Source organism: Dromiciops gliroides, chromosome 2 (assembly GCF_019393635.1).
Source record: "Dromiciops gliroides isolate mDroGli1 chromosome 2, mDroGli1.pri, whole genome shotgun sequence".
NCBI lineage: Eukaryota > Metazoa > Chordata > Mammalia > Microbiotheria > Microbiotheriidae > Dromiciops > Dromiciops gliroides.
In genome coordinates, this window is record NC_057862.1 from 537,672,571 (window position 1) to 537,694,641 (window position 22,071).

The window sequence follows — 22,071 nt, forward strand, 5'->3', positions numbered from 1 at the left end:
GGCAAGAGAGACCACCACATACTTTCCAGGATCCTTCCACCCAGCTCCTTCCACTCATCTTTGATTAGGAAGGTAGTGTGGGATTGATGTTTAACTATGGTTAAACAATATGGGGATGAGTGTACTGATGTTTGTCTTCATTATTAAACTTTTGAAAATTGTTTTATTTAGTTGTCCATACTGATGTGGACAGAATGAGCCACTGGACAACATGGACAAATCCTCAATCATTTATTACCTGGTAATTATTGTATCTTTGATTTTAGATCAGCAATTAAAGTTTAAAATATTTAGTCTTATCCTTCAGACCTATGTTTTTCTCTATTAAGACCTCTGTACCTATTTTCTATGACCTGATAACAATTTATAGTCTGTACTCATTAGCCCATCTCATAGATTTCATGAAATGTTAAAACTGGAAAGGATCTTAGGAATTATCTGCTTTAACTTCTTCATGTAAAAGAAGGGAAAAATGACTACTCAACAGGGAATGTACCTTGCCTGAGGTCTCCGAGCTGAAACTTTGAATTTATATTTTCAAGATCTTTCTGATTTCAAACAAGTTGTATGTTTGTTTTTGTTGTTGTTGTTTCCAAATGGATTTATTGGGAACTTTTCATCTAACTGTTGGTTAGTGTCTTTCTAAAAATGATCTCGTTTTCTCTTTTCTCATGAAATTCTCAGGTTGTTAAATACTTTCAGTTTGCCAGAATGTGAAGCTCTATGAAAGCTGGTCTTGAAATATTAGTGTACTTGTAGAATCCAGATTTGCCTGTAGAAGATGGTATCCTTATTTAATTTGTTACCCAGGCTTTTATAAATATCATATGCAGGCCTGTTGTTGGTTTTAACATAGATTGAGTTCATTTGGATGATCTTGACCCTACCCTAAGTCTTCTGCCTTCTCTCTTTATAGAATCACGTGCACAAATTGTGGCCCTGGCAGCATCAGACTTGTAAATATAATCAGATCTCTCCCAATCCTCTTCAGTTGTCTTGGTTCACTACTCAGATCTCATCAAAACTCTGTATTATTCAGTTCAATTCAATAACCATTTATTAAGTGCTTACTATTGGCCAGGAACTGTACTGAGTGTTGGGAATATCAATAAAAAAAAAAGTACCTGTCCTCAAGGGGCTTACAATCTAATGGGGAAGCCTGTATACAAAGGAAAGTGAAAGGAGAGGGGTTGGGAAGAGTGAGAGTTACTCAGGAGTACCTGACTTTAGGGGCATGATGTTCCATGAAATCAAAACCAAGCAGAGGTGCTTATGGAGAATGAAGAGTTCCCTGGAAAGTTCTGAATATTCAGAGTCCTCTATAAAGAAAGGCTTCTCCACCTGCCAGCCCTCCAATCAGAGCGAAGAGACAACTGAGAAAGTTGAGAAGGTGTTGGGTATCAAAAGTTTAACCAATCAGTATAGTAATGAATATTCAAGTGACCAGCTTATACTGAGGGAAGTCATGATGTTCTCTGGGACTGAGACCAAGTTGAGGTACAGATGGAGATGGAGAATAGTTACTTACCTATTATACTTCTTTTTAAAATTTTATTTTTAATTCATGAAATAAAACAAGCATTTCCATAACTACAATAAAAAGATGATTGTGCATGAAACTGCAAGTCTACTATGCAGAACTTGCTATTCTTTTCAAATATATAACAAAATTATCATGTACATTTCTTTTTTTCTTCCCCCCTCCTACTGTAGAGATGGTTACCATTGGATACAAATAGGTACATATGTAAAATTATTCTATACATAGTTCTATTCATCACTTCTTTGTCTGGATGCAGATAGCATCTTTCTTCATATGTCTTTTCTAGTTAATTTAGGTATTTATAATACTTGGAATAACTTAGTTGTTCAGTTGCTCTTTGAATAATATTGCTGTTATTATATACAGTGTTCTCTTGATTCTGCTCATTTTGCTATTCATTATTTCATGCAAGTCTTTCCGTGTTTTTCTAAAAATCATTGAGCTCATCATTTCTTATAGCATAGTAGTATTCCATCACAATCATATACCACAACTTGTTCAGCCATTCCCCAGCTGATGGATATCTCTGCAATTTCCAGTCCTTTGCCACCACAAAGAGAGCTGCTTTCAAGGAGGTTACATTCTAATGGTGAAACAACCATGCAAACAACAAAGTACACACATGATATTATTAGTAAATTGGAAATATTCTCAGAGGGAAGGCATTAGAAGTAGAGTAAAAGGTGTTAGGATTGAGAAAAGACCTCTTGTAGAAGAAGAACCACCTATGTGATCTAAAGAAGGAAACCAGGGAGTAGAAATGAGGGAGAATGTTCTAGGCACAGGGAGATGGATAGCCAGGGAAGAGAGAGAGAGCACCTTGTATGAAGAATGTCAAGAAAGTTTGATTGTAGAGTATGTGGGGGGAAGTAGAAAGTATAAGAAGACTAGGAAGTTTGAAGGGGAGAAGTTGTGAAGGGCTTTAAAAGGCAAATATAGGACTTTGTATTTTATTCTGAAGATACCAGGAAACCACTGAAATTTATGGGGAGCAGGGGTAACATGATCAGATCTGTGCTTTAGGACGATCCTTTTGATAGCTGAGTTGAAGAAAGAAAGGGGGGGCAGCTAGGTGGCACAGTGGATAGAGCACCTGCCCTGGATTCAGGAGGACCTGAGTTGAAATCTGGCCTCAGACACTTAACACTTATTAGTTGTGTGACCCTGGGCAAGTCACTTAAACCCCAATTGCCTCACTAAAAAAAAAAGAAAAGAAAAGAAAGGGGGGGGAGAGGGAGAGAGAGGGAGAGAGGGAGAAAGGGAGAGAAGGAGAAAGGGAGAGAGAGAGGGGAAGGAAGAGACAAAGACATACAGACACAGACCAAGAGACAGACATACAGATAGAGGGATGGAGGGAGGGACAGAGACAGACACAGAAACGGGGGGAGAGATAGATACATGGAAGGGGGAAGGGAAAAGGAGAGAAAGAAAGGAAGAAAGATGAAAAGAGAAAAGAAAAGAGAAGAGGAGTGAGTGTCATGCTGCAGAGAGGTCAAAACAGATGAGGACTGGGGAAAATGCCATTAGATTTGGCAATTAAAAGATCATTGGTAACTTCAGAGACAGCAGTTTCGATCAAATGACAAGATTGTAGAGGGTTTAGAAGAGAAAGAGAAGAGAAATGGAAGTATGAATTGTAGATTGCTTTCTCAAGGAGTTTAGCCCCAAAGGGGGAAGAGACAAGGAAAAACAGCTGTCAGAGATAGTAAGATTTACTAAGGGTAAGAAAATGACAGTCTGAGAGATTTTTATTGTAGTGATAGATTCTTGGTTAAGAAAAGCTTCAAATAATGGAGCACATGGTGGATTTGAAGTTAGAATTGAATGGGTTTGAGTCTTGGACTCTACCACTCACTTAGCCATATGACTTGGAGCATATGACCTAACTACTTGAGTCTCTGCTTCTCATTTGGGGAATGGAAGTAATACCTGAATTCCTACCTTGGCATTATCAGGATTAAATGAAATTGGTGTAGCTTCATGACTGTAAAGCTGCAATATGAATGTAAGGTAATGTTATTTATACCAAAGCATTTGTGATAAAATGCCTAGTTTGGGCCACCTGTAACATTCTAGATGCAATCCATTTAAAATAATCAATTTGGTTTATCTTCATTGCTCTGTCTAATGCATTGAAATGACTGGGCACAATTGCCTGGCATTCTTTCTAAATGTCAGACACACAGTGAGCCCCTTTTATTAGCCATTTATAATAAAGAACATTTTTTTCAACTGTTTATATCCACCTAAATGCCTATAATCATCAAATAGAATTCACTCCCTTTTCTCAGGCATTTTAAAAGATACTTCCTGTCATTTCCTGAAATGCTTGAAATTATACCTCCATTATTTCCTTGAGTTATGAGACATTATTTTATATGGCCCACAGGGTACATGATGTGAACACTGATTCTCAACAATTGTAGGGGGCTCTAAAACAGTGATGAATTCTGATTTAGTTAATAGGACACACACAGAGTACAGGGTACAATAGTGAACATTTTCCTAGAATACTTTTTAATGTATAAGAGAATTATCTTATTTGATGAATCCATGTCTACTTTAGGGAACCTAATTAGAAGAGAGAAGATAGAAATATTAATTAGTACAAAAAAGAAGCAGGAAGTAATAATAAATACACTGAGTTGGGAGATAACAGATACACTGAGTTGACTTTTGTATTCTAAGATATACTTTGAAAGAGAACTTAAATGGGATATGGAATAAAACAGAGTTTAAATTAACTGCATCAATGTTTCCCAGCTATTGGAATTATTACAGTAGATCATTCTATGTGGAAATTTGTTTTGCATATGAACTTGTTTGGAAAGGGATGTAAATGGACATGAGTTCACATCTGTCTGACCCTGGAGTATTTCTGCTGCAGCAGAGTACTTCCTGTTGGACCTTTGTACATATTACTTTTTTTTTTTAATTCAGTTTGGGTCACCCCTAAATATAAGTCTATTTGAGAAGCTACTCAAATGCTGTTGCCCCACCTAGCAAAGGAGGAGACCAAGAGCCATAGATAGTAAGGGAAACCATTGTATGTGGCCATGTTTGTATGGATTTCAGTTCTGTTTCATGGCTATTCATCGAACGCCTTCTGTGTATAATTGACTATGCTAGGAGCTAGCAATTCAAAGACAAAAATTAAACTCCCTCTGCCCTCAAGGATATTATATTCTTCTATTGCAGAGGTTAAAATTTGTAGACAAACAAGTAAACTTATGAGACAATTTTAAGAAAATTGATTTAGAAATTTTAAAATTTTAAGAAAATAGATTTAGGAAGGAATGAAATAACCACTGTAGAGGATAGAGCTCAAGAAAAGAGCTGAAAAGATCAGATAAAAACAAAAAGTTGCACATATCTTGATGGAAAATCCCAAGACTGTTTTCAGTTTTTGTTTTATTTCCCAGTTTTGTACAGGGTGAAATGGAATCATGGGGCTTTGAAGTGTTGTGTCAATGTTATTTATATTGACTAGAATTCTCTATGACCAAACTCAGACAGCTCCAGGTCTCCAGTTGTGAAACAGGCTAAAAAACTGTTTAATAGCGATCTGAAAACCAAGTAAAGTGAGGAGCTGGTAAATGGACATATAGTTGCCCTCAGTGAGTTTAATTTACGAGATATCAGAGTAACCTGTTGGAATGATTGCTGAGTTGTTAGTTACCTTTGAATAACAGAACAGGAGATGTATATATTATATTGTTTTAAAAACAAGAGAAGGTATCTTTTTCCTGCTATACAGGACAGTAGGTTTCACTTTACCTCCACAGCAAAATATATTATTAAAGGGATCATTAGTAAGCACTTAAACAGAGAGCAGTGATCACTTAAGTGTTTGGTTGTCTGATTGATTAATGAAACCAACGCTTATTGATTAATGAAACCAACGCTTATTAAATGCCTCTTCTCTGTAAGGCACTATAACAGAAACTGAAGACATACAAACATAGAAACAAAATAGTATCTGTCCTCAAAGACCTTAATGTTCTTTTGGATGAAGCAACATAAAAAGAAATTTAAAATTTATGAAATATAGATACAAGGTCGTTTCTTGAGGTGGAGGGAAGCACTAACAATTGAGGGAAGGGAGGAATTAGGAACATGACTGGACCAAAGCGTTAAAGGAAGGTAGAGGTTGGAAGAGACAAGAACTGAGCAGGAAATGCATTCCAGCATGAATTAAGATGGAACAACATGTATAAGTAACAGCAGGCAAGTCAGTTTGCCCAGATTGTAGAGTACATGAAGGGATGGAATGGGTCATAAGCTTCCAAAGATAGATTGGAGTCAGATTAGGAAGGGCTTTGAATGCCAAGCTGAGGAACTTGGGTTTTATCTTAGAGGTGATAGAGAGCCACAAGGAGCCTTCTGAGCACGGTCAAAGCTCTGGGTTAGAAATGTGACATTTGGCAGCTGTGTAGAGAATGGCTCATGAGGAGTGGGAGAGACAGACAGACAGACATTATTAGCTGGGAGACTAATTAGGAGCCTTCTTCAACAGTCCAAAGCCTGAACTAGAGTGATTGTGGTATAAGTGGGGAGAATCTGATGTATGTGTGAGATATGATAGAAGGAATATCATTAAGACCTGATAATGATGAAAGTGAGGTGAAAGAGAACTATGAGTTGAAGATATTTCTAAGGTTGTAAATCTGGGGAAGTAGAAGGATATTGATGGGTGAAGGGGATAGTGAAGAAAAAAAAGGGAAAAAACAAATTTACATGATAAACTTTATATATTTAAAAGGAATAGCAATAGCAATAATAGACTTACAGTTTCATGTGCAATCTTTTAAAATTCTGTTATGTTATGGAAATGCTTGTTTTATTTCATAAATTAAAGATGGAAAATGAATCAAATTTTTGGGTGGGGGCAGGGCAATGAGGGTTAAGTGACTTGCCCAAGGTCACACAGCTAGCAAGTGTCAAGTGTTTGAGACCAGATTTGAACTCAGGTCCTCCTGAATCCAGGGCCCATGCCCTGTGCATTGTGCCACCTAGCTGCCCCCCAAATAAATAAAAAATTTAAAAAGAAAAAGGCAAGTGTACAATATGGTAGGGAGATAAGTTGTATTTCAGGAGTGAGATAATGAGTTCTGTTTTGGACAGGATGAATTGGAGTTGTGATCAGGACATTTAAATGGAAATGTCTAATAGGCCATTAGTGATGTGAGAATAGAACTCAGGAAAAAGCTGAGAGCTGCTCATATTGATCTGGGAATCATCTACAGAGAGGTTATAATTTTACCTAAGGGAGCTGATGAGATCATGAAGTGAGAGAGTATAAAGAGAGAAAAAAAGGATCACCCAAAAACAGAGTCTTTGGGCATACTTATGCACAGGAGGTATGATATGGATGATGATTCATCTTGTTGTTGTATCCTTCATTTTTGAAGAGGACCAATGATGCCTTGACTTTTGAGTGAATTAGATATAAGTGGGGCAGAGCTGCACAAAGTCATCAGCCTCACTCTCTCCTCCAGAGTCATTGAAATCCAGTGTCAAGATGGAGGTCATAAAGATTAGCAATGGCCCAGGATGATTCATCCAAGGAGTAGTCAGTCAACAGGCATCTTTCAGCACCTGTTGTGTTCAAGGAATTGTGCTAAGCACCGGAGATATGACAAAAAGCACAAAAAGATTCCTGTTCTCAAGGAGCTCACAGTTTAAAGGAAGCTGAGAAGTAGCGGCCAAATAGAACAAGGAAGGGAGAACAGGGCTGCAAAAACGCACATAGAAGAGAGTATCTAGAAGAGAATGGTCAACAGTGACAAACAGTACAGAGGTCAAGAAGGTCGAGAACTGAGAAAAGCCATTGAGATCTGGCAACAGGGATTCTTAACCTAGAGTTCATAAGCTGGTTTTAAAAATATTTTAATGACTTTCAATATAATTGGTTTCTTTTGTAATCCTAGGTTTTAATTTTATTTAAGAACTATATATATATGGTTTATGTTGATGCATATTATTTTATTGATTATTTACTTCAACAGTTTTTTGTCTATTGAAAAATAAGCAATTTAATTTTGGGGGTGTTATTATTTAGTGCCCACCATGTCTAACATTCTTCTTGAAAAAAACCATTCAGACTATATAGGCGTGAGGATGATGCATATCTACCATATTTCATATTTAATTTGTTCCATATTCCTGAACCATTTTTACTCTAATCATTAGCAATCTTTTGGACAGTTCCTGCCATTTTTCTATTGAATTAATATATGGATGTAATAGAAGGAGGAAAAAAGTGAAAATTCTGATTGGACAACGTACAGGTTACCTCCTCCTCTGTCTCAATGGAAATGAAAGCAGGTAGAAGCTTATATGGAAAACAGAGGATAGAAAAAGAAGAGGCTTCTGAGCACTTGGCAGTAGTTCAGCTGATTGAAATCTTAAATGAATTCTACTGAATGCAACTTAATTCTACTAACTCAAGTAAAACTACGATCTCTAGAGTTACTAATCATCTCTTAATCAAAAGGGTTCTTAACATGTGTGTGCGCAAGAGAGGGAGAGAGAGAGAGACAGAAAGACAGAAAGAGATAGAGTAAGGAGGATGAGGAAGAGGCAAGGAGGAGAAAGGAGAGAGAGACAGACAAGAAGAGACAGGGTAAGAGAAAGGATGGGGGGCGGGGTAAGACAAACACAGACCTTTTGGCCATTCAGTAAAACCTATAGACTTTTGCTTAGTTTAAAAATATATAGTTCTTGGGGTCAGCTAGGTGGCACAGTGGATAAAGCATCGGCCCTGGATTCAGGAGTACCTGAGTTCAAATATGGCCTCAGACACTTGACACTTACTAGCTGTGTGACCCTGGGCAAGTCACTTAACCCTCATTGCCCTGACCCATCCCCCCCCCAAAAAAGATCTCTAAAAGAGGGAAAGACACCAATGGTTGGAAAAAAATCATGACCTTGGTTTTGAGTCCTTTTCAGCTCTAAATAAGTGATCTGATGATGAATTATATGAATAATAACAATAATGACAATAGTTGCTAACATGTATAGAGATATTTAATATTTTAAAACTCTTTACATATGTTAACTCATTTGATTCTCAAAACCTCATAAGTGCTATTATTATCAACTCCCCCTTTCACATATGAGGAAATGAGGTTAAGTGACCAGGATGTCACACATTCAAACTTGGGTCTTTTTGACTCCCAGGTCCAGCCCTCTATCTACTATACCACCTACTCATTTTTTTATTACTACAAAGTCTGTGAAAGTAATAGAAACACATATCTAATGAATTCTTGATGAAGGTAGGAGAAGGCAACAAGCAAGCTTTCAGGTGAGGAAATTCTACAGTTGATCACATCTTCATAATTACACAATTGATCAAAAGGTTCAGAGGATAAAGGTCCCACAATCCTTTTTGTTTCACTATAAAAGATTTGATTCATTAGAGCAAAATGCTGCGGTCTTAGAGGTTCTCCTCCAACAAAGTGTGCCTTATGCATATATAGTAATCATACAAAATTCCTTTAAAGATATAACACAGATAGTCTTGTTTGATCTTTTGATCATTCAGGTCATAAAACTTGGAGACATTCTTACTGACAATGGGTTGTTTTTGTTTTTTGTTTTTTGCCATTATTGAGGATGTTCAGTACAGGGTCCAAATGGAACAAAGATTCTCAATATAGATTGATGAGGAGGTCTTCCAGATGTACTTGTTTGTGAATGACATTTTACTAATTGCATCAATTCCTATATTGCAAATCCTTCTAAGTGAGTTGAATAATCACTCAGGAATTCAGTCTATATTCACAGGAAAAACTAAGTGCAAAGAGAATCCGTGTTGTCTAAACAGTGATCTGCAAGTTGAATAGATGCAGTCCATCAGTACATATATCTTGTACTGACACTATTGCATGGACAGTTACTTACCTTGGTCCAGAATTGAATAGGAAGAGAGAAGTAAGTTGGATTGCCATAAAGGGACTGCTGTTCTTTTAAGGACTTCTAGCTTCTTTCTGCGGCAAAGTCCCATCATTTTAACTTATTCTTTTGTTGAAGCTATATGGCAGTGAGTTATTGACTCTGACAGTCTAAAAAATTTTAATTTGTGGCTCACCCAAAGAAGAATGCATAGGCTGGTGGTAGGAATGAGTAGTTTGAAATATTTTACAAATGGAGAATTATATAGGAGATGGGACATGAGGGGATATCATCAACCAGCCAATGAAGTGCACTAGTTATGGCACAAGAACAAGGAGTCAACAGCTAACATGCTCAGTTGGCAACCTTTGTGGAGGATTTATGGGAGGACAAGGAGGCACAATTGCAAAGGGTGAGAAGAAATGGAAAAGTTGTGATCTGTACCATTGAAGAAAACTGTCCAAATGGGTAAATATACTCAAAAGTGGAAAGGGCTGCTTTGAGAGTGGAGACTGGATGGCGCTTGTTCAGGTTGTTGTAGCAAGCCAACCTCTTGATTCTACATAATGTAAGCAATGGGGTTAGAATGTTTTCAAAGGCAGGGGAAGAGGAAGAGAAGGTAGATTTAACCTATTGTCATGTGTTTTTAAAAAGTTGGGAAGGAAGAAGGAAATTGTGTATCATAAGCATGTTTATTGTAGCATCAGCCATGTACAAAGCACTGAACATTTTAGGAATTGCAGAAAGGCATGCATGCATGAAACATAGATTCCTGGCCTTTAAAGAGTTTGTGATCTGCCCATTTATTTTTACATTTTCTTCCGTTTTGAGAGGAATCATATTAATTTTAGAGCAATTCAGTAGCTTGAAAAAAATCATAAAAGGTTCTATTACCAAGTATTGAAGTCCTCTTTGTAGATGTTACCTCTCTTATGAAAAAAAAGGATTATGAAAAACTGAAAAATACATCACCTAAGAACTTTTAATTGTTTAAAACAAAAATATTTGTAAGCACCTTGGGGGCAGGAAACATCATGCAAGCATTGGCTTCTTTGTAGTTCCCATGATAATACCTAATATTCTTGCTGAATAAATGCTTATTAGATTTGATTATATTTTGTTTGGTGTTTACCCTGGTTTTGGGGGACTATGTTTACAATAAAAAATTGTTAATTCAAGTTCAAACACTTTGCTAACAGAAGCATATCAAGCTCAGTGAGTGTATCTTTATTTGGAAACAATTTGGATTGAAGCTATTTAATATATTAAAACAATTGGCTTGGGAGATAACACTATTAATGTTTGCTTGTTTGCTTGAAAGATATTCCCCAGGATTCATCAATCAAACTAAATGGAAAATAGACAACTAAAGGAAAAGGAATTTTAAAGGTTTTTCTCATATCTGGTTATTTTGTGACTAGCTGCATGGCTGTAAAGCAGCAAGGGTTAAGTGGACCCAAGTGAAGATCATCAAGCTTGGATCACTACATTAAAAGAATATTTCAATTAAATTTGGGGAAAAATCATTAAGCACCTACTAAGTGCCAGATGCTATACTAGATGCTCGGGATACAAAGACAAAATGAAACAGTTCCTCGTCTCAAGAAGTATACATTCCACTAAGGGAAGACACGTTGTATACAGATAAAGTAAATTTAAATATTTTCTGGGCAATTGGGTGGCAGGTAATGTTTAAGGGAAGGTGCAGCTATCTAGTTGGATAGGAGCAGCTCACAATAAAAAATAATTTTTTAGAAAGGAAAATCCTCTTAGAGTAGCTGGCTCTTGAGCTGAACTTTAACTGAAACTGAAGATTTCAAAAGGAAGAAGAGAGAGAGCATTCCAGCAATGGTGGAGAACATGTATAAAGATATAGACAGAGATAGGAAGACATGTATGGGGCATAGCAAATGGAACTGTTTTGTTAAAATGCAAAGTATGCAGTCAAATAAATGACAGGTTTAAAGTGCAAGACAAAAGAATTTATATTTTATCATCAAAGCAAGAGGGAGCCACTGAAGCTTTTTGAGGAAGTGAGTAACAAGGTTAGAACTGTGCTTTGGCAATACCAATTTGATAGTTGTGTGGTAATTGTTTAATTCAAAACTGATCATCTAAAACCTCTCCAATTGCCTGTATTCATATGAAGTATTTCCAAAATAAATACATTTTAAAAACTTTTTTTTGCCTACTTTAGAAAATCAAATGGTACCAAAGTATATAGATTTTGTCCAGTGAGTAGTTTACAGTGTGAAAATCTTTAAGACTGAATCAATCCAATCCCACCCAGTGTAATGCAGTAAGCCTCAAATTCCTACTATATGCAATATGCTGCCTATATTCTGTTGGAGAAATAAACAACATTTATATGGTGTTTTCAAGTTTACCATCACCTGTATTTGTATTATGTCAATTGAGCCTCTCAACAGCCCTGAAAGATAAATACTATAGGCAAGTTTCCCCTGAAACTGTCACGTATTTGGAGCTCCTCTGTTACTGTTATGTATACTGCCATCCTTCCATTCAGTCAGGTCTGTAAACTCATTGAGTAATACTAGACTCCACAACCTCCCTACATATCCCATCTATTGCCAGATCTTGGCCTTTCTATTTGGACAAAATTTCTCCTAAATGTCCCCTTCTCCATTCGGTCACCACTCTTGTTTAGGCTCTCATCATCTCTCAGATAAACTGGTGGTCTTGCCTCAGGTATCTCCCCACTCCAGTCTGTCCTCTAGTCAGCTGCCAGAGTGGTTTTCTTCAAGAATAGGTCTGCCCATCTAACCCCCTCCTCCCTACTCACTAAATGCCTATGGATCCTTATTACCTCCAAGATAACTGTAAAGTCCTTGCTTTGATACTTTAGAGATATTCAGAACCTGGTCTCTTAGTCATCTTTCCAGCCTCCTTATACTTTTCTTTCAAGCATCCTATAATCCAACTACACCAACTGGCTTACGTGCTGTTCTTTTCACAAGTCACCTCATTCCATCGAATGTCAGTCAGTAAACATTTATTAAGTACCTAATGTGTGCCTGTAAATGCTAAGTGCTAGGAATACGAAGAACAGTCCAGGAACTCATGCTCTTTGCCCTGGCCTTCCTCCAAGCCCAGAATTCTCACTCTGCTCATTCCTACCTTTTTTTTTTTTCTCTTGAAGTCTCAGCTTCAAACTTCTTTATTCAAGATTCCTTTTCTGATCTCCCCAGATCCCCTCCCCATCTGGTAGACATTCCCTGTATATATCTTGTTATATCTCTGTATATATCTAGTTATTTATGTATTGTTGCATCTCCTTGAGGGCAGGGATTTTTTTAAACCTTTTTTATATTCTCAGCCCTTAGTGCAATGCCTAGCACATACTAAATTCTTCATCTTTTTTGATTGATCTCCATTTTTCAAATGAGGAAATTGTTCATCTTCAAATTAGATTAAATGGTTCTAGTTTTTTTAATTTATATCATTAAAATTTTTGTTTAACATGACCCCAAAACTATGTACTAAATCTACAGGGAGATGGTCATATTTGCCTTCTTATTATCCCCATTACTCTGCAGCCTCTGTTTGTTTAAGAGAGTGATGGAGAAATATGCTCATTCCACTGGTTCTGTAGGATCCATATCAAGACAAGAAAAGGAAATGCATTCATTCTTGTATTAGTACATCCCTTCAGACTCACTCTTGAGTTATTTCTTTTAGAAAATTAGCAGGGGGGCAGCTAGGTGGCGCAGTGGATAGAACACCGGCCCTGGAGTCAGTAGGACCTGAGTTCAAATTCGACTTCAGACACTTGATACTTACTAGCTGTGTGACCTTCGGCAAGTCACTTCACCCTAATTGCCTCACCAAAAAAAAAAAAAAAGAAAAGAAAAAGAAAGGGAAAGAAAATTAGCAGAGCTAGGGGCAGCTAGGTGGTGCAATGGTTAAAGCACAAGTCAGATTCAGGAGAACCCGAGTTCAAATCAGACCTCAGACACTTGACACTTACTAGCTGTGTGACTCTGGGTAAGTCACTTAATCCCCATTGCCCCACAAAAGAAAGAAAGATACATAGATACATAGATACATAGATAGATTAGCAGAGCCCTAGAATTTTTAGCAAGGGAGAATGTACACCAGCCATAGTGTGAGCGCTTAGGCAGCTGGGGGAGAAGTGAATTAACCTACTGAATTCGAGGTCGGCAAAGGTTCTCTTCTTCTTCCTCTCTGGATTTTATTTGAATGCTATTTCTATTGTATCATGGCACAGTGCTGGGATCCTCTAAAAAGAGGGAAAGGTCCTCTCCACTTGGTGGAACTCTGCATGTGTACAAATGATGTTAATAAGGGGCAGCTAAGTGGTGCAGTGGATAGAGCACCAGCCCTGGAGTCAGGAGTACCTGAATTTAAATCTGGCCTCATACACTTAACACTAGCTGTGTGACCCTGGGCAAGTCACTTAACCCCAATTGCCTCACTTAAAAACAAACAAAAAAAAAACAAATGATGTTAATAAGTCACAACCCTCATTCTAGGGCTGTTGGCTGTTTTTTCCTGTATAGAGGATGGATGAGTATTGGTTTTTCTTATTCTTACAGACCCTCTTTCTAATTAAGGGCCTGACTTTTTGTCTCTCCCCACTTCAAACCATCCTCCATCTACTAAAAGTAATTTTCCTAAAGCACAGGTCCAATCATGTCACCCCACCCCCACCCCCACCCCCTACTGAGTAAACTCAGATGGTTCCCAAAGCCCTTCATAACATAGCCCTTTCCTAAAGCTTTCCAGTCTTCTTTTACTTTTGGCATTCTTCCCGTTCCATGTATGAGACCCCCTCCATCTCTTAATTCTAGACGTTTTCTCTGGCTTTCTCTCAGGCCTGGAATCCTCCCTCTCTCCTCATCTCCACCTGCTGATCTCCCTAGCTTTCTTCAAGGCCCAACTAAAATCCCATCTGCTAAAGAAAACTTTTCCCAACTCCTCTTAATTCTGGGGCCTGCCTTTCTTTTCAACCTTTTCCTGTTTATCCTGCGAATGGCAAATTTGTACATATTTGTTTGCTTGGTGTTTTCTCCATTAGATTGTGAGCTCCTGGAGGGCAGAAACTATCTTTTTTTTCCCTCTCTCTTTTTGTATCCCCAGGGCTTAGCACAATGCCTAGCACCTATTCTTTTTTTTTTTTTTTTTAGTGAGGCAATTGGGGTTAAGTGACTTAAGTGCCCAGGGTCACACAGCTAGTAAGTGTGTGTTAAGTGTCTGAGGCCGGATTTGAACTCAGGTACTCCTGACTCCAGGGCCAGTGCTCTATCCACTGCGCCACCTAGCTGCCCCACCTATTCTTTACTTGATAAACTGACTGAGTGCATCACATTTGTGAGCCTGGCCTGGTGTTCTAAGCTAATGTGTTTTAAGCATTGATGTTCTCAGCCAATGAACAGGTAGCTTGTTGAAATAAAGAGTCCTATCCAGCCTTGTGTCCCCTGAAGTCCTACTCTGATGCCTCATCTGGCTTGGAGGTGACTATGGATTCTAGAAAACCATAATAACCTCGGATAGCTTCTACCAGGCTAGAAAAACTTCATGTGGATTCCCATAGGAGCTCTCAGAGACATATTAGGGGTCATTGAAGGGTTGTGTTATGGGTCAGTTAAAGCAATACCTGCACTAAATGAAATTATGGATGCAGGAAGTATTGACATATTGGGCCATGCCCTTCCATATTTTTTTTAATGTGAGGAAATTTGTGAAATACAGATTGAGTTGCTTAGAATTGAACTAGTGTGCTTTGGATATGAAATAAATTTAAGAGGAAAATTATCCAAAAGGCTGCTTTCAGCAGAAGTGGGCTGGAGCCAGCTCTTTACCATGCTGGATTGTTAAATGTTCAGTTTGAGCATTTACACCTCAGAAACTGGCAAATGCTATAAATCAGAGCTTGATTTATTGTTTGACTGATTGATTGTCTAGACTTGTTCTTAAAACTGTGTTGTATATACATTTCTTCCCAGATTGTCAATGATTAAACATTTACCAGCATACCCCTAGATTGTGGTTAGAAAATATTTGTATAGAATTCCTAGAATCCTAGGAGTTAGAGCTAAAAGGGGCCTTATCTGTTCTAGGCTCCTTGTTTGATTGATTGTAGGATCAAAGGACATAGATTTAAAAACTGGAAGAGCTCTTAAAGGTTATCCCACCCAGGCTTTAGATGAAGAAAGCTGAGGTCCAGAGAAGAATTGCTGCCCAAAGTCACACAGTAACTAGCAGACTTAGATTTTGAATATATCTTCAAACTCCAAACTAGATCATCTTTACTTGAAAATGTTGTGAATTTTTCCAGCCACCTAGAAATGAATATAAAAATACATTTGACCTCCTAAGCCCATTAAGGAACTCATCTTTCCCCCTTTTAAACTCAACACAATGCTGATTGAATAGGAAACTACAAGGTTAGTGACTGGCCTTGATGTGGGAAAATCTTGGGTTGGCACCTTCTCTATAACTTAGAATCTTAGGACTTGCATACAACAGTAAGAATTTAAGTGACTTGCCCAAAGTCCTATAATAATGTTATTATATGACATATAATAATGATGATATTCCAACAACAATAATACAACCAGTATATATCAGAGGCTGATAAAATAGTAGGTGTTTAATCCTTAAATAACTACTTCCTTTCTCTGTGTATGTATCTCAGACTCCCTCACCAGAGGCTGGTTGTATCTTATAGTTCTTCTTTCTTAGGCTAGGAGGTTGGTATTCCATTTTTTCTAATTTTTAGGAGACAGAGTGGGGGAGGCTGTGCTGAGCTTTGCTTCCACCTCCAGAAGAATGAAGGGAGCAGACAGACAGAAAATACATTGAGTTTTAATGATCACTGAAACTGAAATCCATCTACACATTTCTTAGAAAATATGCTTCCTGAGGGGCAGAAAATTGAGGAGACACAGTAGCATGATGATGGATGGAAATGGGGCATTAGATGTCCTAGACACGATCACTGTTCTCTATCTTGTCTGAAATTGCATCTTATTATCTAGATGTGAAGCAATCAAAAATGAGACACAAAAGAGGCCGGAACTGTAAATTAGTCTAGGCTACTTAGTAGTTCAGGCAATTCACTTTGCATTCTCTTGCCCCCAAATGTGACACTTCCAATTTCACCAAATCATAATGTTCTATTCCATGTCAACAGAGTGTCACCAGGGGAAGGTCCTTAAATGTTGTCTTAAGTGATGACATCTTTAGTTAGGAGAAAGAAAAAATAAGGCTGGTTGAAAAATATGATAGACCTATAGACAATATCTGAAAATATCCTTGGTCAATGGAATCAATCAGTCAACCAGCATTTATTAAGCACTTAGTAGGTGCTGGGCACTGTGCTAAGTGTTGGCAATATAAAGGCAAAAGCAAACCAGCCCCTCTTCTCAAGGAGCTTCTACTCTGAGGGGGGAGACTGTATTGTGCAGGTGCAGGTTTGTATAAGGCATGTGTAAATCAAAGACAAGGTGACCTTGGAAGGGAAGGCACTGACAAATTGGGAGGACCAGATGGATAGAACATTTAAGCACTTATTATGTGCTAAGTCCTGAGGATATTAATATAAGCAAGTGAAACAGTCCCTGACCTCATGGAGTTTACATTCTAATGGAAGACACCTCATAAAGGGGAAGCAGAAAGGAATTGGAAGGAGATGGGGAGGTATGTAAGAAGGGCAAGATTTTTTTGTGAAAAGGTTTCGGGAAGGGAGTCAGACATGAAAGTGGATTATTGCTTCACTCCCTCCTTAAATATTGGTTCATTCAGGCAGTCATCAATCAGGGAAATGGGTTTAGTGGGTGGACGTTTCTTTGGGGTAGAAGGAAGAGGTGAGGAAGGGGGAGTCCAGAGACAAGAGATTAGCACCATAGCTTTTCTCCCTCCAAATAATTCTCCTCCTTGCCTCTTTATTTAATATTATTTCACTTTTCTTCTTCCTCTCTTTTGTATATGCTGCTTTTATCCTTCTGAATTGCATCTTCTTTCCTTATTCATGCTTTACTCATCCTCTTAAGCCAGCACAAATCCCACTGATTCAAATAAATCCGTCATTAAATATTGCCCTACACTCTAATTGTATCACCTAGTTTAACCTTAGGAATCCTCTAATAGTCTAATGTTTTCATTTACAAATGAGGAAACTGAGTTTGTAGAGAATACTGAATGACTTGCCCAGGGTCAAACATCTAATAAATTACAAACCAGATCTTCCAACTGCATTTAATTTTATTATTTTTGCAATAGCATAAAATTTCTGCACATTAGTCTTAGGGGAACCTCTCACATCCACCCCAGATTCATTCAATCAACATTGCATTGCATTTATAAGACCAAGGACTGACCCATTATTCTGTTCCTGCATGGTCTTACTACTCTTGGCATTTTTTCCCTGGCTGTAAACTGCACCTCTGCCCTCAGCTGCCCATTTAGGGAATGGTCACAAAGGCTGCCAGATGAGAAAGTTGATTGGTTTTAGCACAACCATTCATTACTACTAAGAAGACCATATGGGTTAAGTCATTTGTCATTACATATCAAGAACATTATAGTGAAAAACATTACCTAGATCTATACTTAAAGAGCGTTGTTGCCAAAATATTTCCTACTGTTTTGTCAGATGCCATTTAAATGCCAAATTCTATAACTGTCTTCTTTGCTTGTGGGGTTGGATTGGAATTATATGTTATTGCTGAAGATAGACTCTAGAAGCTATAAAATTGACACATTGTCATTATTATATTTATTAACACAAATTCCTTATGGAAATGGAGAATATACTCCAGTCCTTTATGTGTAATGCAGGTGAATCTTTATTTTTAATTTTTTTTATCAGAATTCTGGATAGATGAACAATTTATGAATAAACAAGAGATAGAGAGCCGGTGAATCTTTAGAATTACTAATTTTATGCTGAGCTAATTTAAAGTGAAATGGGTATATCCTCTGATCTATATGCAAGTTTAGCTGCACTCATTTCCATTTTCACATTTATTTTCAGAAGCTTTATATTAAATGATATCTGTTAGATTCTTAGTCAATTCCTATTGTCCTGACAACAGTTTGCTCTTCAAGTAATAAACAAGGTTTGAATGATTCATGAGGCTCACTTTTCATTGAGATAGTAAAAAAAAAAACAAAAACATTTCCCTAATGTAATATGTTTGCTTGAATCTGGTAACGATGTATATAATAAAACAACATTTTAAGTGTAGTAATATTGACCTTCAGAGACCAAAGATGTGTTTAATTCTTTAAGCTCTCTATGTCTGTGTGCATGGATCTACATTAAAGTACCTTTTTAAAAGGAACAGGAGTGTTGTATGAAAGGAAAGAAGGTTAGCACTCCCCTTGATAAGAATGGAAGAGGTCCTAGTGGCCTTTACAACACATATACCGTTAAGGCATTGCCACCTACTCTGTGGCATCTAAAAGGAACAGGAGAGGCCAGATGGTGTACTGATTAGATAAAGACCTGGGTTCAAGTCCCTCCTCTGAAAAATGATGTCTGTAACCCTGGGCAAGTGACTTAACCTCTCGAAGCTCTAGGCTATTCTCTTAAGACATTAAGCTGCTAGGAATGTACCAAACTGCCCTGGGAGAGGGAGTTTCACCACCTGAGAGTTCCCTACACCATTGAAATCGCAGGGTCCAGTCTCTTTCCCTCAAATTTAAGAGAAACATTCCATAATTGAATGGATATTAATCCACATAGCATCTTCAGAGTCTGTCTTAGCAACATCAAAATATATTGCCTTTCCAACTTTAGGAAACTGAATCTCCTTTCTGTCTAATAAGCACCAAGCAACCACAGCAAGAGCAGAAGATGCTGTGGTTATCTAGCAGTTAAGAAATTTTAAGTAGCTGATGTTTTATATAGTACTTACTATGTGCCAGGCACAGTGCTAAGCACTTTACAATTACTATTTCATTTGATCCTCACAAGAACCCTGGAAAGTAGCTGCTACTATTATCCCCAATTTGCAGATGAGGAAACAGACAAACAGGCCTGTGCCTTGGTCTCACAGTAAGTATCTGAGGCTGAATTTGAATTCAGGTCTTCCTGGTGCTCCAGTTCTAGCCATTGCATCACCCAGCTACCAAGTTAGCCTCTTTAAGCCTTGAAGTTGGATAATGTTTAGATACAAGTTGAAACCTTATCCTTTAAGCTATCAGTAAACCCTCATTCCTGTAATGCAGACTTCAGGGGAACATGCAGTGACTTAGGGGGAAGATTACACAATATCTAGTTGCCTTCTGCTATTCCTACAATAGCATTCACCACATCCCTTGAGACAGTAAGTCAAGTAGGAGCAACAGTTGACCTCAGCAGTGATTTGGCAGAGCTGGGACTCAGGCAGTGTACTTTTGTATTTATCAAATCAGTGCATGCCACCTGGGATCTGCGAAAGCTTCATTATGTAACAGAATTGTAATTAGAACCTGGAAATTAAGATATTCTCCACACTTCTGTCTGCTTGCTACCCTAACTTCCTAATTTATGGTTAACATTTCAACCTCCTAATCTTCTAATGCCTGTCACTCAGAGCCCACTACTTCCCTGGGTAAAAATCTCTTGCCCCTGTTAATTCTTTCATTATGTCTAGCCACCTTATCTTTATGCCACCTTGATCTTGTTCTCTCTGCCCCCCTTCCACTGTATTCTTTGTCTCCTTCCCCCACTACAACTGTTAACAAACTCCCCTTCCCTAACCCTTCTCCTTCCTTCTTTGTCTTATGCTTTTTGTTAATTCTTTCTCCCTCCTCAGATTACTTTGTTTTTAACAGGTCTTTTGCCTATTGTATCTTTCCTATCAAAAGATAAACCTTTGTTTAAAAGAGAAGCTTGGAGTTCTTCAGAGCACTTTGCACAACAGCTTACTCATACCATTTTCCACAATAAATTCAAAATGGATATGTGACCTGAATATTAAAAGATCCCACTGAAACAAAATTAGAATAGAAGTATATCATATATCATTTCACAGTTATGGATAGGGAATGAATTCTTAACCAAACTGAGAATAGATGCAACTACCAAAGATAAAATAGATAATTTGGGTTACATGAAATTGAAAAGGTCTTGCCCAAACAAAATTAACTGATCCACCACCAGGGAAGCAGTCTATTGGGGAAAATGTTTAAATGTACATTTATGGGGCAGCTAGGTGGCACAGTGGATAGAGCATCGGCCCTGTATTCAGGAGTACCTGAGTTCAAATCCGACCTCAGACACTTAACACTTACTAGCTGTGTGACCCTGGACAAGTCACTTAACCCCAATTGCCTCACCAAAAAAAAAAAGTACATTTATACATTTATATCAAATGCTTAGCATATATAAAAATTTAAATGCTTAATGAATATATATGTGTATATGTTCATGCAAACATATACACACACACATATATATACACAGAAGATTTCCTAAACGTCTCAGTGAAGTTTTAAGCTATGAACAGTTCTCAAAAGAGGAACTGCCCACTGTATTAATAGCCATATCAAAGGATGTTCCAAATAATTAAAAATGAAAGAAAGAGAAATCAAAACAACTCTGAGGTTTCACCTCACCCTCAGTAAATTGGAAAAGATGGTGAAAGACAGGAACAGTTAGTGTTGGAGGGATTGTTGAAAGACAGGCATGCTAATGTATTATTGGTGGCTCTGTGAATTGGTGCAACAATTCTGGAGAAGTTGGAATTGTGCAAAAAAAAAAAAGGCACTAGAAAGGATACATAGATGTTCACTTTTCAGATTCCATTGCTAGTAGTGTACTCTATGGAAGGTCATTAACCAAAAGCATTTCTCTGTAGTCACCAAAATATTTATAGCAGCACTTTTTGTATTATCGAAGAATTGCAAACACCATAGATGACTATTGATTGGAGAACAGGTAAACAAATTGTTACCCGTGGATACAGTGAAATACTAGTGCTGTAAGAAATTATAAATGTGGTGAATACAGAGGAGCATGAAAAGACACAAACTGATATAGAATGAAGGAAGCAGAGCTAGGAAAATAGTATATACAATAACTATAACAATTTAAAGGGAAGACCAACGACAAGGCAAATGAAAATGAAAATCACGTTTATAAAGAACTAGGTTAGCGACAAAGTAGAGATATGAAAAGATACTTCTTCTTGATCCTTTGCAAATGGAGGAGGTGACAGGATAGTCAGTTGAGTGGAAGGTCATGTAATAACTTCCTTTTTTCCTGTGTTGTTGGTTTTGCCTTTTTTTAGCCTTTATTTATTTACTTGTAAGGGATGGCTCCCTGTGAGTGGGAAGGGAGAATCTCACTATTGGAGGCAGGACACATATTCCTACGACCAAGTATCCTTTGATGCGTTTTTCCAGTATCCATGCTTGAAAGCTTAGAACTAGATTTGATTCTTTCCTCACTCCTGATATGGTTAATTATCACATCCTATTTCTTCCTTCTTATAGGATGCTGTTACATTTCCTCTTCTTCTCCACTAGACCTACAGCTGTTTCAGTTCAGGCCCTCATCACCTCTCACCTGCATTACTGTTAATAGCCTTGTAACTAGCCTCATTCACTTCCTTCTCTTATCTACCCTTAACATATTGACCAAATTTATCTTTCTA

General features: G+C 37.7%; 1 protein-coding gene and 1 non-coding gene across 2 annotated transcripts in view; both read left to right on the top strand.

Moving 5' to 3' along the window:
• PSD3 (pleckstrin and Sec7 domain containing 3) overlaps positions 1-22,071 on the top strand; it is a 538,748-nt gene that overhangs the window by 380,597 nt on the left and 136,080 nt on the right.
• LOC122745141 lies at positions 18,777-18,900 on the top strand. The gene has a single exon (XR_006355425.1). It is a non-coding gene; the product is annotated as a U6atac minor spliceosomal RNA (small nuclear RNA).